Raw genomic sequence first — 20,653 nt, forward strand, 5'->3', positions numbered from 1 at the left:
TGGTCACGAGCTACTATCTTCTCTACAACTGGCAGCAGAGAATGCTTCTGACCGAGTGTGTTTAGAAAAGTGTATAGTTCGGGTTCATCAGACCTAATTATAGATACAAATAGAATCTTGGGTTTTGAGAGGTTCTAACACGTGTGCTATTTACACTGGACATACCTGGTGTATATTGAGATAGAGTGACATATGGTATCATTGTAAATCATTATGTTACGCTCGCTTCATACCTTTAAGAAACGAACAAGCCTTTTTTGGACATGTCTTATAGAAATATCAGGTCAAGGTCGAGGCAGATTCATTAGCATATACTGCTTACATTTGTGTGTCCAAATATAGTCATTACCTACAGAGCTCAGACACAGTATTGCCTTATATAGAGGTTTAACCTTTGACCCGCAATTTACAGAGATCAATGCTAATGTAAGGGAGATAACTCGAGTAGGAATACAATTCACGCGTGTTAATACATCAGGTACAGCCACAGGTACGTACGTGTGTTTTTCGGTTTCGTTAACAAACCTTTCATTTGTTCTCTACTGGTTGACCGCATCTAACCAATTTCCTAAAATTTAACTCTTTTTAATCTGCGAGTGGCATGTAACATCACTTACATTTCAGAGAGAACTCAGCCACGAGTTTATTTATATGTATTCAGTAATATACATGTGTATAATGGACTGATAAATGTTGGAACTAGTGTGATCGAGCTAGTATATACTGTAATGTGTTGATATACACTATAATGTGTTGGTTTACTCTGTAATGTGTTGGTATACACTATAATATGTTGGTACCCTCTATAATGTGTTGGTATACTCTATAATGTGTTGGTATACTCTATAATGTGTTGGTACACTCTATGATGTGTTGGTATACTCTATAACGTGTTGGTATACCCTGTGATGTGTTGGTGTACTCTATAATGTGTTGGTATACTCTATAATGTGTTGGTATACTCTATAATGTGTTGGTATACCCTGTGATGTGTTGGTGTACTCTATAATGTGTTGGTGTACTCTATAATGTGTTGGTGTACTCTATAATGTGTTGGTGTACTCTATGTGTTGGTATACTCTATAATGTGTTGGTATATTCTATAATGTGTTGTTATACACTATAATGTGTTGGTATACTCTATAATGTGTTGGTATACTCTATAATGTGTTGGTATACTCTATAATGTGTTGGTATACTCTATAATGGGTTGGTATACTCTATAATGTGTTGGTATACCCTATAATGTGTTGGTATACTCTATAATGTGTTGGTATACTCTATAATGTGTTGGTATACCCTATAATGTGTTGGTATACTCTATAATGTGTTGGTATACTCTATAATGTGTTGGTATACTCTATAATGTGTTGGTATACTCTATAATGTGTTGGTATACCATGTGATGTGTTGGTGTACTCTATAATGTGTTGGTGTACTCTATAATGTGTTGGTATACTCTATAATGTGTTGGTGTACTCTATAATGTGTTGGTGTACTCTATGTGTTGATATACTCTATAATGTGTTGGTATATTCTATAATGTGTTGTTATACACTATAATGTGTTGGTATACTCTATAATGTGTTGGTTTACTCTATAATGTGTTGGTATACTCTATAATGTGTTGGTATACTCTATAATGTGTTGGTATACTCTATGATGTGTTGGTTTACTCTATAATGTGTTGGTATACTCTATGATGTGTTGGTTTACTCTATAGTGTGTTGGTATACTCTATAATGTGTTGGTATACTCTATAATGTGTTGGTGTACTCTATAATGTGTTGGTATACTCTATAATGTGTTGGTATACTCTATAATGTGTTGGTGTACTCTATAATGTGTTGGTATACTCTATAATGTGTTGGTGTACTCTATAATGTGTTGGTATACTCTATAATGTGTTGGTGTACTCTATAATGTGTTGGTATACTCTATAATGTGTTGGTATACTCTATAATGTGTTGGTGTACTCTATGTGTTGATATACTCTATAATGTGTTGGTATATTCTATAATGTGTTGTTATACACTATAATGTGTTGGTATACTCTATAATGTGTTGGTGTACTCTATAATGTGTTGGTGTACTCTATGTGTTGATATACTCTATAATGTGTTGGTATATTCTATAATGTGTTGTTATACACTATAATGTGTTGGTATACTCTATAATGTGTTGGTTTACTCTATAATGTGTTGGTATACTCTATAATGTGTTGGTATACTCTATAATGTGTTGGTATACTCTATGATGTGTTGGTTTACTCTATAATGTGTTGGTATACTCTATGATGTGTTGGTTTACTCTATAGTGTGTTGGTATACTCTATAATGTGTTGGTATACTCTATAATGTGTTGGTATACCCTGTGATGGGTTGGTGTACTCTATAATGTGTTGGTGTACTCTATAATGTGTTGGTGTACTCTATAATGTGTTGGTGTACTCTATAATATGTTGGTATACTCTATAATGTGTTGGTATACCCTATAATGTGTTGGTGTACTCTATAATGTGTTGGTTTACTCTATGATGTGTTGGTACACACTATAGTGTGTTGGTTTACTCTATAATGTGTTGGTTTACTCTATAATGTGTTGGTTTACACTGATATATATAAAAAGTTTGGTTTGTACACAAACAGAAATTGAAAACTTTAATGCGAGCTTTCGAAAAAGCTGTCATGCAAATAGTACATTAGCCGAATGTCGGTGTTCTGACCGCTGGAATCACTTTACTACCTGAAATTTTGCGGGGTAGTGCATTTCGTCCAAATGCTCTCAAATAGTGTAGGTAGGCATAGGAGTTTACTCATTCCGCCCCTTATTGGATAGGTCTGTGTAGAAACCAAATATCAATCATAGTTATAATAATTGACTTACTTTGACGTCATTTTTGCGCTATGTTGATCATCGTCAGGGATGTTTGTTTTTGTTTAACGTCCTATTAACAGCCAGGGTCATTTAAGGACGTGCCAGGTTTTGGAGGTGGAGGAAAGCCGGAGTACCCGGAGAAAAACCACCGGCCTACGGTCAGTACCTGGCAACTGCCCCACGTAGGTTTCGAACTCGCAACCCAGAGATGGAAAGCTAGTGATAAAGTGTCGGTACACCTTAACCACTCGGCCACCGCGGCCCCTCATCGTCAGGGAAAGCTTTGTACCGTGTGTCACATTACTTGCATATCAATCACAGAAATGAATTTGATTTAAAAATTCTGATTTTCCATATGAACATACAAGGAAATTGGTGAAAACAAAGAACGTATTTATTAAAGAAAGATAGAGTTAAACATAATCAAATGTGAATATAACAATTAAACGCTTGCTAGTAACATTTCACTTTTTCCGGGAAAGGTCAGCTGTCGTCCTGTCGTCACAGGAACAGGTCCGGTTGACAGCGCGAAATACAGGCTGAATATAAGAAAAACTAAAATTCAAAACGGACTTGTACTTCTAAAGAAAGCTTAATCATTACAAACTAGAATGAGTTGGATAATGAGTTGGATAATGAGTTGGATAATGAGTTGGATAATGGGTTGTAGTTACCGTTGGTACATGTACGTTGGGTTTCTGTATATTTTCGCTTAAGTTTCGTTTCTCGTGAAAATATATGGAGGATATTGAATGGTTTCCCGTCTAATATATCATATATTTTACGAGTATGACAGAATATTGATATCGAAGCACGAGTGAAAAATATCGAAATGTTATATTAAAAGGGAAGCCATTCAATTTTCTTTTTATTGCATTTTATATACTAAAAAAAAAAAAAATTAAAGACATCGAAAAATTAATTGTGTTAAAAAGTGCGAGAATCAGTAACGTAATTCATGACGTCATCTCTTTGTGACGTTACTCCACGTCAATTTGACGGCGCCATTTTGAAAGGACTGACCAACGCAGTGTAAGCGTTTGTTTGCTGTTTTCGGACTAACTGCAGGAAAAGCTAACGTCAAGTGAGTATTTTATAAAATACTAGTCTGAATATTTCAGAAATATAGCAAAACAACCAATTTATCTATCTTCGCTTCGATTGGAAAAATCGGCAAGTTTCAATGAGGTGAATACAAAGGTTCGCTCCGATTGGTTAAAAGAAACAACTTATATTTTCACTGCAAAACTTGTATATTTCACTGCAAAATCTTATATTTTCACTGCTCATCGCTGCAGTGAAAATACAAGTTTTATTAGCTTGATAATTTTCTAAAAATTTCACTGACAAAAATGCAATAAAATGATTTATTAATTGTTTTATTTAATTTTTCATTTTTTTTTCACCAAATGTGTAACATTTCAGTTCGCAACTAGATTAGCTCCCTATAGACTGACAGTTAAACCAGTTCAGTCAGGGGAGACTACTCTAGCACTCTTGGTATATCTTACCACAACGGACCGTTCTTGACTTCATTTGGTGATTTACCTATTTCACAAATATAAATAGAAATAAAAATTTGAGCAGATCAATTATAACAGCTCTTGTTAGTACAGTGTATTGGTCAGTTAGTCTACCTCAGTTGGTATATCCATCTTTACGATTTTCCTATACCAGTCAAGGTACAACGAAAGTGGGAAGTGACGCAGTATTACATGTCCCCCATTATAAAAAAAAACATTATTACGCCACATCAGTGTGAAAATACGGCACTGAAATTATACTGTTTACCAAATATAGATTGTAAAGATTCTATCGTTATTTCCCCGTTCCTCTCACTTCGTTTCTTTTGTAATACTTGTTAAAATGGTATCTTTTCAAATAACATTCTTAACAGTTTCATTTGGCTGTCAATACAAGTAACGCACGTGTTTGGTGTCTTTCTAATTAAGAGTATATAGTTGGTATAAACGCAAATCTCTGAACTTTTTCAGACAGTAAGTTTGGATTTAAGTGAATTTTTACCACATTGCAACAAAATTATCTCCCTTAGACTGTACGTAATCCGAGTCATTCGAGGGAGGTAACTCTAGCGTCCTTAATTCGGCATCTCTAATACACATGATTATTCCTGAGTGTGACCAGGATCCAGAACCATCTGACAATACTTTCCTAAATATAAAAGTACTGTATGTATATGGATTAAACACTATAGAAACATGGAAGCCACGTCTAATTAATTTCAAATTTGTAATTCCATTTCAATTTCTGTACCTCATTAAATAACTAGAAATACAATGAGGGATACGAGTTTAATTGGATTTCTGAATGTGTATTCAATTCTAATTTAAGAATCATGGCGCATCGTACACGGGTCGACTGGGGGGTGACATTGCGTCCGATATAGGTTTAAGATATACGCTGAAATTTTAGAGGGTATAAAACTGATCCGAAAAGAAACAAAGTGGTATTGATCGAGGTAATTTCAAAGTGGCTGATAGAGAAATGAAACTTCAAGCGCAGACTAAATAATGAATCGGACAATAATGACACGCTGTACCGGGTCGTCGTCATCATCATGAGCCCGAGTTTCCTCTGGCCCTGACACCACCCTACACCAGACATGGTGTCAGGGCCAGAGGAATCTCGAGCTACATCATCATCATCATCATCATCATCATATCATCATCATCATCATCATCATCATCATCATCATCATCATCATCAATATAAAAAAAAAAATGTCAATGACAGTACAAAATATTTACAAAAATAAAGTTAATCAAGCATAATTGTCTTAAAGCGCGAACAATGGCAACATTGAAATATATAATTGCAGCTTTTCAGAGGAAAAACGCATGATTTGAAGTCCTCATTCAAAGGTTTGTTTTTGAACCATATACATTCTGTACCATCGTGGTGTCCTATAAAACGCGTCATTGAGGAGAATGGCACGTGTTTCGAACTCCATAATAGTCTATCATCTTTGTCATCAGCGTGTCTCTACAAAGATATAGACGTACAGTTAGTGGTTAACGGTATCAGATTTATCACTTGGTACACCATAGTGAAGATTCACAGTATTACCTGTGTATCTATATCTGGCGTTAGGTCAATGTCAGCAGATTGTCGACATCGAAACATCGCACATAACTCTTGAATACGGAAAAACTCATCTATTTTGTTTGTTTGTTTTTTTCGTTTTTTTTTTTTTTCGTAAAAACATGGAAGCATGTTCTTTTCACAATAACTTATTCCTTTTTCGCTAATAGGACAAGGCGCACAATAACATGTAAGAACGGATGGATTTGGTCAAATTGGTATAAACCTGTCATCTACTGATTACAATAGTCATTGACTTTTTAGGGGAGGCAACTCCGGTCTACCTTAATTGAGATGTTTAACAAGCTCAGTCATAATGCAAAATATCAGTACATTTTATGAAAAATAATTATGTAAATTACATAAAAATTCATCTTGAATTAAAGTCGCTTTTCTCAGTCCATATATTATAAACGCTGATTATTTGATTGTGAAAAAATAGAGATGTTACTGTTACTGTACACGTTTAATGGAAAGAGTTTGGAGACACAATAAATGTGTTAATTATTTCAAAATTAAACAAACCTGTAAGTTACTGTATAATTCGCGCGTGCGTAAAATATCTTAATTAGCTTCGCCATAACATAATCTGAAATAAATTACCCAACAATGCAATCAGTATGTAAAATATCTTATTACTTTTTGCAGCTTTACTAATTTATAATCAGTTCGACATTCACGCGTGCTATCGATGTCAATTTCACTGCAAACAGTAAAACGTTGTTTGCATACCGCTTTTTATACGATTTGTACATAGATGACTCACTGCATTGTCTGTATTTAAGCTTAATGTTTTCAAACTTATGACGTTTATAATCTTACAAACTAATATATTTAACAGTTATGGTTGTTCCGATTTGTTGTATAGATACACGATAGGATACATGTTCGTTAATTGGCTGTCAGATGACATTTCCGACACATTGTAACTGACAAAGTGATTTACTATATTGGCATTTTCAGGTGGTGAAGTCAGTACGCGCCTAGTTATATAATGTCATCCTCACAAACCATGTCCATCATATAGAGTAACAAAAACAAAGCAAAAAATACCAAATACAACGAGCCGACCGCAATCTTATAAATGATGCTACACAATTGTTTCAGTACCGGAGACACGGTACATCAGTTTCGTCAGTCCACGGTGACAACTCATCCGGATCCATACTATATATAGATATGCACGTATGTAAAATAGTATGTACGTGTATAATATTACCTGAAGTCAGGCGGTGCAGACATGCAGTAATACTTATGCAGACATTCTTATATAGGAGTATTCATTCATTTAAATGTTGCATAAATGATGATAAAAGAAAAGTTTACACACAATATTGAATCGATCAAAAAAGATACATGTACTACCGACATTATTTATTGGTAAGTATAACTTTAAGAAAACATACAGATATATATTATTTGATATTCACGTTTCTTGTAATGGAAATAAATACGTGTTGCGTCATTTTTGAATTGTTAACAATGGCTAGCGTACGCCGAGTGACGTAATGCTAGAGCCTCGACTTCCGCGTTCTTTAACTACTATGGTATAACTCTTGGTATGTTTTAACAGTCAAGTAACAAGACGACGATTTTAGATCTCTACATCACAAAAATCTGCTTACCACAGACAAACCATATGAAGAGGATCCCAAACTTCAGGCCATTAATCTGTTGCAGACAATGACATATGACGATAGACCTAGATCTAGGAGCATTTGTTAATTCAATGTTATTAAATAAAAAATACTTGAACCGCTTTAGCTGAAACTAAAATAAGAACTATTTTATTTCCGGTACTTGCATTTTGGTTTAATTGATATATATATATTTAACATTTCCCATATTACGACAACATTACCTATATTACCGACAACATTACCTATATTACCGACAACATTACCCATATTACCGACAACATTACCCATATTACCAACAACATTACCCATATTACCGACAATATTACCCATATTACCAACAACATTACCTATATTACCGACAACATTACCCATATTACCAACAACATTACCCATATTACCGACAATATTACCCATATTACCAACAACATTACCCATATTACCGACAACATTACCTATATTACCGACAACATTACCCATATTACCGACAACATTACCTATATTACGACAATATTACCTATATTACCGACAACATTACCCATATTACCGACAACATTACCCATATTACAACATTACCCATATTACCGACAACATTACCTGTATTACCGACAACATTACCCATATTACCGACAACATTACCCATATTACAACATTACCCATATTACCGACAACATTACCTATATTACCGACAACATTAACTATATTACCGACAACATTACCTATATTACCGACAACATTACCCATATTACCGACAATATTACCCATATTACCAACAACATTACCTATATTACCGACAACATTACCCATATTACCGACAACATTACCCATATTACCGACAATATCACCCATATTACCAACAACATTACCCATATTACCGACAACATTACCTATATTACCGACAACATTACCCATATTACCGACAACATTACCCATATTACCGACAACATTACCTATATTACCGACAACATTACCCATATTACCAACAACATTACCCATATTACCAACAACATTACCCATATTACCGACAACATTACCCATATTACCGACAACATTACCCATATTACCGACAACATTACCTATATTACCGACAACATTACCCATATTACCGACAACATTACCCATATTACCGACAACATTACCTGTATTACCGACAACATTACCCATATTACCGACAACATTACCCATATTACAACATTACCCATATTACCGACAACATTACCTATATTACCGACAACATTAACTATATTACCGACAACATTACCTATATTACCGACAACATTACCCATATTACCGACAACATTACCTATATTACCGACAACATTACCTATATTACCGACAACATTACCCATATTACCGACAACATTACCCATATTACCGACAACATTACCCATATTACCGACAACATTACCTGTATAACCGACAACATTAACTATATTACCGACAACATTACCCATATTACCGACAACATTACCTATATTACCGACAACATTAACTATATTACCGACAACATTACCTATATTACCGACAACATTACCCATATTACCGACAACATTACCCATATTACCGACAACATTACCCATATTACCGACAACATTAACTATATTACCGACAACATTAACTATATTACCGACAACATTACCTGTATTACCGACAACATTACCCATATTACCGACAACATTACCCATATTACCGACAACATTACCCATATAACGACAACATTACCTGTATTACCGACAACATTACCCATATTACCGACAACATTACCCATATTACCGACAACATTACCCATATAACCGACAACATTACCTATATTACCGACAACATTACCTATATTACCGACAACATTACCTATATTACCGACAACATTACCCATATTACCGACAACATTACCTATATTACCGACAACATTACCTATATTACCGACAACATTACCTGTATTACCGACAACATTACCCATATTACCGACAACATTACCCATATTACCGACAACATTACCTATATTACCGACAACATTACCTATATTACCGACAACATTACCTATATTACCGACAACATTACCCTATATTACCGACAACATTACCCATATTACCGACAACATTACCTATATTACCGACAACATTACCCATATTACCGACAACATTACCCATATTACCGACAACATTACCCTATATTACCGACAACATTACCTATATTACCGACAATATTACCCTATATTACCGACAACATTACCTATATTACCGACAACATTACCTATATTACCGACAACATTACCCTATATTACCGACAACATTACCCATATTACCGACAACATTACCCATATTACCGACAACATTACCCATATTACCGACAACATTACCCATATTACCGACAACATTACCCATATTACCGACAACATTACCTATATTACCGACAACATTACCCATATTACCGACAACATTACCTATATTACCGACAACATTACCCTATATTACCGACAACATTACCCATATTACCGACAACATTACCTATATTACCGACAACATTACCTATATTACCGACAACATTACCCATATTACAACATTACCCATATTACCGACAACATTACCTATATTACCGACAACATTACCTATATTACCGACAACATTACCCATATTACCGACAACATAACCCATATTACCGACAACATTACCCATATAACCGACAACATTACCTATTTTACCGACAACATTACCCATATTACCGACAACATTACCCATATTACCGACAACATTACCCATATTACCGACAACATTACCTATATTACCGACAATATTACCTATATTACCGACAACATTACCCATATTACCGACAACATTACCTATATTACCGACAACATTACCTATATTACCGACAACATTACCCATATTACAACATTACCCATATTACCGACAACATTACGTATATATCAGACAACATTACCCATATTACCGACAACATTATCTATATTACCGACAACATTACCCATATTATAACTGTTCCAATCTGGTACATATAGCCGAAAACTGTCCCTTCGTTTATGCCTCAGCTTAAATGAAAACATGTAACTATTAACTATTGTATTCCTACAACCCTTATCAGTGTGGTAATACCGGACAATCAGTGTGGTAATTCCGGACAATGGGTGTGGTATCTCCGGACAATGAGTGTGGTAATTCCGGACAATGAGTGTAGTAATTCCGGACAATCAGTGTGGTAATTCCGGACAATCAAGTGAGGTAATTCCGAATAATCAGTGTGGTAATTCCGGACAATCTGTGTTGTAATTCCGGACAATCTGTGTTGTAATTCCGGACAATCATTGTGGTAATTCCGGACAATGAGTGTATTATCTCCGGACAATGAGTTTGGCAATTCCGGACAATGAGTGTGGTGATTTCGGACAATGAGTGTGGTATCTCCAGACAATGAGTGTATTATCTCCGGACAATGAGTTTGGCAATTCCGGACAATGAGTGTGGTGATTTCGGACAATGAGTGTGGTATCTCCAGACAATGAGTGTGGTATCTCCGGACAATGAGTGTGGTAATTCCGGACAATGAGTGTGGTGATTTCGGACAATGAGTGTGGTATCTCCAGACAATCAGTGTGGTATCTCCAGACAATGAGTGTGGTAATTCCGGACAATGAGTGTGGTGATTTCGGACAGTGAGTGTGGTATCTCCAGTAATGAGTGTGGTATCTCCAGACAACGAGTGTGGTAATTCCGGACAATGAATGTGGTGATTTCGGACAATGAGTGTGGTATCTCCAGATAATGAGTGTGGTATCAGAGTAGAAATTGATGCCCTGAGAGGAGGAATACCACTTCTCTGTTACTAAGTTGTATGTTTTTTCCGTATAATAAACGTTGAAGATAGTAAGCAAATCCATTTTCAATCAAGTACTTCGTTACATAATAGATAAACATTAAAAGGACACAACCAGATGTTTTGTTTGTACAGCTGTGGCCTTTTTCGATACTCATAACCAAAACAATATCGTTTACATAAGGGCATCCTATATGCGACAATGCTGACATTATTCCATTGCTACCCCGATAACTCATTTTTTAAACGCCTCTGCTTATTCCGTAAGAAATAAGCAATTTTATTTACATGTATAATAACGACAATTATTCCAAATGTGTTTTACAGTGCCAACGACACACAGAGAGGGACTGCCGACGGAATAAGGGCTGAATGGGACAGGCCAAACTCGGGAGGGGCCAAACTCGGGAGGGGCTTATCTTTTATCTTACAATTCTCGCCTTACCGCGCCTACCCCCTGTGGTGAGGGGCACTAGGGTAGAGTAGAGAGAGGGACTGACAACAGAATAGTGAGGGGTTATAGGGTAGAGTAGAGAGAGGGACTGACAACAGAATGGTGAGGGGTTATAGGGTAGAGTAGAGAGAGGGACTGACGACAGAATGGTGTGTGTGTGTGGGGGGGGGGGGGGGGGGGGGGGGTTATAAGGTAGAATAGAGAGAGGGACTGACAACAGAATGGTGAGGGGTTATAGGGTAGAATAGAGAGAGGGACTGACGACAGAATGGTGAGGGGTTATAGGGTAGAATAGAGAGAGGGACTGACAACAGAATAGTGAGGGGTTATAGGGTAGAGTAGAGAGAGGGACTGACAACAGAATGGTGAGGAGTTATAGGGTAGAGTAGAGAGAGGGACTGACGACAGAATGGTGAGGGGTTATAGGGTAGAATAGAGAGAGGGACTGACGACAGAATGGTGAGGGGTTATAGGGTAGAATAGAGAGAGGGACTGACGACAGAATGGTGAGGGGTTATAGGGTAGAGTAGAGAGATGGACTGATGACAGAATGGTGAGGGGTTATAGGGTAGAATAGAGAGAGGACTGACGACAGAATGGTGAGGGGTTATAGGGTAGAGTAGAGAGGGGGACTGACGACAGAATGGTGAGGGGTTATAGGGTAGAATAGAGAGAGAGAGAGAGAGAGAGAGAGAGAGAGAGAGAGAGAGAGAGAGAGAGAGAGAGAGAGAGAGAGAGAGAGAGAGAGAGAGAGAGAGAGAGAGAGAGAGAGAGAGAGAGAGAGAGAGAGAGAGAGAGAGAGAGAGAGAGAGAGAGACTGACGACAGAATGGTGAGGGGTTATAGGGTAGAATAGAAAGAGGGACTGTTTGTTTATTATTCGTTTTGACAGTTGGGATTGTGTTTGTTTGTTGTTTAATCACACAACTGACAATACCACGGCCCTCAGTATTATGACGCATGCGTACTCCGCGAGTTTTCTTGATTTGCACTCAATACTGTATACTAATCACCGCCTATTCCGACACTTTAAGTTGACAGCAGTATGAGTATATCTAGCCCTTACGTACTATTCCGTCTTCATTTAAATCTTGTCTTCCTTAAGTGTAGCTTGGTGCTGGATGTAAATACTGTCAACAACGTATACCGCTTGGAATACTCCCATGGTCTTAACATCGGAATTCCGGTTTTGAATCTTTTCCAAGTTTTATATCCGGGATCAGAATTAGCGCCATTTTGCAGATTGATGACCATATTGTATAGGACTAAACATGTATTATTATACTACAAAATTAGCTTTTATCTTTGAGCGAGGTTGTTTCCGTATCGGATGCTGTATATCCGGGCGATACTCTGTGTCATCCTGTGTTGGAGATTTGCCAACTGTATGCACTTCAGAAACAGATGAGCGATGATCTCGTTCGGCGAAACACCGGACAGTTTTTGGGGGCATATGTCCTCCGCCCACGAAAACGTTAATTTCGATGACATCACTTCACATTATGATAGTTTTAACATTTTTTTCTGTTTTTAATTAAAATAAAGAATAAGTATATAACCTTATGAACAGCATATCCGTGATAATCAGTTCGGACTTCCGCCTGGACCAGCATTTACAATATAAAAGATGACATACTGTAGATATATATAACAGTAGTTATAAAATATATCTTCTGATGATGGACGTTATATCCTGACGTTAACTCTACAATAATGGTATAATAGATTTACTCAATTAACGTCACCCAATATGACTAATGAACCATTGTCCTTGACCGTCTATTGACGATTAGTAAACAATGCACGCACGTGTACATGCGCGAGAGACCTGGGTATTACCGCTACACGTGGGTGGCAGTTTACGAGTAACACGTGCGTTAGGTACACAATTACGTTTTTGGTACTAATTGGACCCCTCCTGTGATTATTTCTAGGTCAAACGGGGAGGGTTAGACGAGAACACTATCTGACTAAGCATTTTGAACCATAACTGAACCTGAAATCAGACCCCAAAACGATGATATGTCCGTTCTAAGACGATTCCTCGTCGGAAATTCGTCAACCATAATTTGGTCCTTTGAATAATAATGATGTCGTTTTTGATTTTACGTTATACATTGAAAAATAACAACTTTAATTTAACAATCAGTATGGATCAAACTTTGATTAATACATACGTACCTAACATTGTTCTAATGATTTCTTAGTTAATAACATGATTTGAAGAGGAAATTAAAATTTGTCACGAGAAAAAACTGGTATAAATTGTCCATATGCTTCAAAGTATGAAACCGGTGTCGGTACCCTCGCTATACATCCCGTACTTAAAACAACAAATGTGTGGTCTCGATCTGAAATGTTGACAATTACCTCGCATATGAGATCGTCAACACTAAATGAAAAGTACAGTTGTCACGTGATTGTGTGCGCTATAGAAATGTTCGGTGTTAATGTGTATAATAAATGTAAAATGTACTGATATAAAGAGATAGAAATGTATCTGTACATATGTATGTTCCTTGAATTGATAGAAAAAGTAACTATATTCTCGATGAAGGGAGAGAAATTTAACCGTATTCCTGACGAATAGATAGACATATAACCATAATCTCCATGAAGAGATGAAGATGTACCCTAATACTCGTCGAGGGAATATGAAGCATTGATATCAATATTGGTTATATTAACAAACTGTACTGAGTACACTGTAAGAACAACTCTGTACTACACGAACTTGAGAAAGATGTCTGTGCCAAATTATCAAGGTGAAACAAGGGTTGTTTGCGCAATCGACATGGAAAATGAAGAGTATTTAATAAGATACTGATTATAACTCTTCCTATGCTTATCTGTGTCACAATCGGAAAGGCAGTATACCATCTCAGGGACTCTATACGGAGGCTGGAGGTTAATGCAGCATGAGTCAATCAGTATTTAGGGCAAGATGCGCACTTGGCGATTGATGACGTCATGCTATCTATATATTGATCTGATACCTATCTGTGGGATGACCAGTAGTATACTAATTAAACTTCCGCGTGCAGATGCTCCATTTTGTCAGCTTAACTGACCGGTATATCTTCAAATTCCGTGTACTTATCAAAAAAAAAAAATGAATAAATAAATAACACCCCACCCCAATCCCATCTTTGTTTAACACACTGGTATATGTATGATGTGTTATCTGTCCACCCAAACGTAGCGAGGTCGTCCAATTATCATATAACATTCTGAAACATCGTATGTAACAATCACAATTACTAGAATTACATGACTCAGCATGAGATACAGCATCCAGGATACTGGTTAGGACAGGATAGCGGATTAGGATGAGGTATCGGATTAGGATGAGGTATCATATTTGGATGAGGTATCGGATTAGGATGGGGTATCGGATTAGGATGAGGTATCGGATTAGGATGAGGTATCGTATCACGATGGGGTATCGTATCACGATGGGGTATCGGATTAGGATGAGGTATCGGATTAGGATGAGGTATCGTATCACGATGGGTATCGGATTAGGATGAGGTATCGGATTAGGATGAGGTATCGGATTAGGATGGGGTATCGGATTAGGATGAGGTATCGGATTAGGATGGGTATCGGATTAGGATGAGGTATCGGATTAGGATGAGATATCGGATTACGATGGGGTATCGGATTAGGATGAGGTATCGGATTAGGATGAGGTATCGTATCACGATGAGGTATCGGATTAGGATGAGATATCGTATCACGATGGGGTATCGGATTAGGATGGGGTATCGGATTAGGATGAGGTATCGTATCACGATGAGGTATCGGATTAGGATGAGGTATCATATTTGGATGAGGTATCGGATTAGGATGAGGTATCGGATTAGGATGGGGTATCGAATTAGGATGGGGTATCGGATTAGGATGAGGTATTAGGTATCGGATTAGGATGAGGTATCGGATGACGATGAGGTTTCGGATTACAATGGGAAATCGGATTAAGATGGAGAAAACGCTGTAGTAACTATGGAATAGTTATGTTAATAATGAGATCGGAAACTGTCATGTTGATACCTGATGGGAATCTGTCCTGTTATTATTGATTAGCAAATATAAAAATAAAATAAGTGTACCGAACACTTAATTTAACTATATAAGTTTTGTTTTATTACCGATTCCATTATTTTAGACATGTTTCGGGACATTACTCTTGTTGGTATCGATCGGTAACACGTCATAGTCCTACATAACGACAGCTCGTATCAATTAAACTGGTGTATTCCGTGTGTGATTCTCCCGTCATACCGGGAGGTCAAGACAAATGGACAGTTACAAACACGAGATTCCACTGGTCAAGTTGACCAGACTTTGACGATGGAGTGTGATGATGTGTACATTACTATAAAATTGAGTATTTACACTAGTATCATTACCGTGTTTAGGGTCCATACATGATGTACATGTGACGACGTATTTCATAGGCTTTAATAGGAGATGCGTTGACATTAAAGGGTTTTGTATTTTAGATAAATATAATGTAATATCAGTGATTAACACGATAGTATGATGACTAAGCTCTGAGAAAGTTTTATTCCGATCCAATAATCGGTTCAGTACACTGTACAGGTGGACCTAGGCTCGACTCATTTAATCTTCACATGCACGATGTAGGTTTTACGCATGTAATTAACTTCGCTGAAACAAGTATAACACTTCCAAGTTTGATATAATTTGACCCGCGTGCGCCGTGGTCGACCCTATAACCTTCATTCGATCCATGTTTTCCGGACATGGTCCTGAGCGCTGTGGTCCTAAGTTTGACACGTTTTCATTAACATTCAGTTCATTATTACCTTACAACTCATCGAATAAAAACATCAAGGAATACATGAATACAAACATATAGTCCCAACATACGTCAGTACAATATGGCATTCCCTTTAATAATAAAAAATCACTAACACTCATTCAATGTTAACTAACACTCACTCAAAAATCACTAACACTCATTCAACATTAACTAACATTCACTCAAAAATCACTAACACTCATTCAACATTAACTAACATTCACTCAAAAATCACTAACACTCATTCAATGTTAACTAACACTTACTCAAAAATCACTAACACTCACTCAAATAACTAACACTCATTCAATGTTAACTAACACTCACTCAAATAACTAACACTCATTCAAGGTTAACTAACACTAACTCAATTAACTAACACTCATTCAAGGTTAACTAACACTAACTCAATTAACTAACACTCATTCAAGGTTAACTAACACTAACTCAATTAACTAACACTCATTCAATGTTAACTAACACTCACTCAATTAACTAACACTCACTCAATTAACTAACACTCACTCAATTAACTAACACTCATTCAAGGTTAACTAACACTCACTCAATTAACTAACACTCATTCAATGTTAACTAACACTTACTCAATTAACTAACACTCATTCAATGTTAACTAACACTTACTCAATTAAGTAACACTCATTCAATGTTAACTAACACTAACTCAATTAACTAACACTCATTCAAGGTTAACTAACACTCACTCAATTAACTAACACTCACTCAATTAACTAACACTCACTCAATTAACTAACACTCACTCAATTAACTAACACTCATTCAAGGTTAACTAACACTCACTCAATTAACTAACACTCATTCAATGTTAACTAACACTTACTCAATTAACTAACACTCATTCAATGTTAACTAACACTTACTCAATTAACTAACACTCATTCAATGTTAACTAACACTCACTCAATTAACTAACACTCATTCAAGGTTAACTAACACTAACTCAATTAACTAACACTCATTCAATGTTAACTAAAACTCACTCAATTAACTAACACTCATTCAAGGTTAACTAACACTCACTCAATTAACTAACACTCACTCAATTAACTAACACTCACTCAATTAACTAACACTCATTCAAGGTTAACTAACACTCACTCAATTAACTAACACTCACTCAATTAACTAACACTCACTCAATTAACTAACACTCACTCAATTAACTAACACTCACTCAATTAACTAACACTCACTCAATTAACTAACACTCACTGAAAACAAACTGGTGTAAATGACTTCTATGTTACATTTGTACAAAATGAGGTTTTATTCTGATTGTATAGATTCGTCATTTCTGTGCTGCACGAACCTGATTTCGGCCCCATACAGGAATCGAACATAGAACCATGGCACTGTACAGGGATCGAACATAGAACCATGGCACTGTACAGGAATCGAACATAGAACCATGGCATTGTACAGGAATCGAACATAGAACCATAGCACTGTACAGGGGTCGAACATAGCACCATTGCACTGTACAGGAATCGAACATAGAACCATAGCACTGTACAGGAATCGAACATAGAACCATGGCACTGTATATGAGTCGAACATAGAACCATGGCACTTTACAGGGGTCGAACATAGAACCATGGCACTGTACAGGGGTCGAACATAGAACCATGGCACTGTACAGGAATCGAACATAGAACCATGGCACTGTACATGGGTCGAATATAGAACCATGGCACTGTACAGGAATCGAACATAGAACCATGGCACTGTATAGGAATCGAACATAGAACCATGGCACTGTACAGGAATCGAACATAGAACCATGGCACTGTACAGAAATCGAACATAGAACCATGGCACTGTACAGGAATCGAACATAGAACCATGGAACTGTACAGGAATCGAACATAGAACCATGGCACTGTACAGGAATCGAACATAGAACCATGGCACTGTACAGGGGTAGAACATAGAACCATGGCACTGTACAGGGGTCGAACATAGAACCATGGCACTGTACAGGGGTCGAACATAGAACCATGGCACTGTACAGGGGTCGAACATAGAACCATGGCACTGTACAGGAGTCGAACATAGAACCATGGCACTGTACATGGGTCGAACATAAACCACGGCACTGTACAGGAATCGAACATAGAACCATGGCACTGTACAGGAATCGAACATAGAACCATGGCACTGTACAGGAATCGAACATAGAACCATGGCACTGTACAGGGGTCGAACATAGAACCATGGCACTGTACAGGGGTCGAACATAGAACCATGGCACTGTACAGGGGTCGAACATAGAACCATGGCACTGTACAGGGGTCGAACATAGAACCATGGCACTGTACAGGAGTCGAACATAGAACCATGGCACTGTACATGGGTCGAACATAAACCACGGCACTGTACAGGAATCGAACATAGAACCATGGCACTGTACAGGGGTCGAACATAGAACCACGGCACTGTACAGGGGTCGAACATAGAACCATGGCACTGTACAGGGGTCGAACATAGAACCATGGCACTGTACAGGGGTCGAACATAGAACCATGGCACTGTACAGGGGTCGAATATAGAACCATGGCACTGTACAGGGGTCGAACATAGAACCATGGCACTGTACAGGAATCGAACATCGATCCATGGCACTGTACAGGGGTCGAATATAGAACCATGGCACTGTACAGGGGTCGAACATAGAACCATGGCACTGTACAGGGGTCGAACATAGAACCATGGCACTGTACAGGAATCGAACATAGAACCATGGCACTGTACAGGAATCGAACATAGAACCATGGCACTGTACATGGGTCGAATATAGAACCATGGCACTGTACAGGAATCGAACATAGAACCATGGCACTGTACAGGAATCGAACATAGAACCATGGAACTGTACAGGAATCGAACATAGAACCATGGCACTGTACAGGGGTCGAACATAGAACCATGGCACTGTACAGGGGTCGAACATAGAACCATGGCACTGTACAGGAGTCGAACATAGAACCATGGCACTGTACATGGGTCGAACATAGAACCACGGCACTGTACAGGAATCGAACATAGAACCATGGCACTGTACAGGGGTCGAACATAGAACCACGGCACTGTACAGGGGTCGAACATAGAACCATGGCACTGTACGGGGGTCGAACATAGAACCATGGCACTGTACAGGGGTCGAACATAGAACCATGGCACTGTACAGGGGTCGAACATAGAACCATGGCACTGTACAGGGGTCGAACATAGAACCATGGCACTGTACAGGGGTCGAACATAGAACCATGGCACTGTACAGGAATCGAACATAGAACCATGGCACTGTACAGGGGTCGAACATAGAACCACGGCACTGTACAGGGGTCGAACATAGAACCATGGCACTGTACAGGAATCGAACATCGATCCATGGCACTGTACAGGGGTCGAATATAGAACCATGGCACTGTACAGGGGTCGAACATAGAACCATGGCACTGTACAGGAATCGAACATAGAACCATGGCACTGTACAGGAATCGAACATAGAGCCATGGCACTGTACAGGGGTCGAACATAGAACCATGGCACTGTACAGGGGTCGAACATAGAACCATGGCACTGTACAGGGGTCGAACATAGAACCATGGCACTGTACAGGAATCGAACATAGAACCATGGCACTGTACAGGAATCGAACATAGAACCATGGCACTGTACAGGGGTCGAACATAGAACCATGGCACTGTACAGGGGTCGAACATAGAACCATGGCACTGTACATGAGTCGAACATAGAACCATGGCACTGTACAGGAGTCGAACATAGCACCATGGCACTGTACAGGAATCGAACATAGAACCATGGCACTGTACAGGGGTCGAACATAGAACCATGGCACTGTACAGGGATCGAACATAGAACCATG

At 37.9% G+C, this 20,653-nt stretch overlaps 1 long non-coding RNA gene across 1 annotated transcript in view; it reads left to right on the plus strand.

Annotated features, from left to right (window-relative positions):
* LOC117324257 overlaps positions 1-20,653 on the plus strand; it is a 60,350-nt gene that overhangs the window by 17,948 nt on the left and 21,749 nt on the right. The gene's annotated exons all lie outside the window — the stretch shown is intronic.

This window comes from Pecten maximus, chromosome 3, assembly GCF_902652985.1.
Source record: "Pecten maximus chromosome 3, xPecMax1.1, whole genome shotgun sequence".
NCBI lineage: Eukaryota > Metazoa > Mollusca > Bivalvia > Pectinida > Pectinidae > Pecten > Pecten maximus.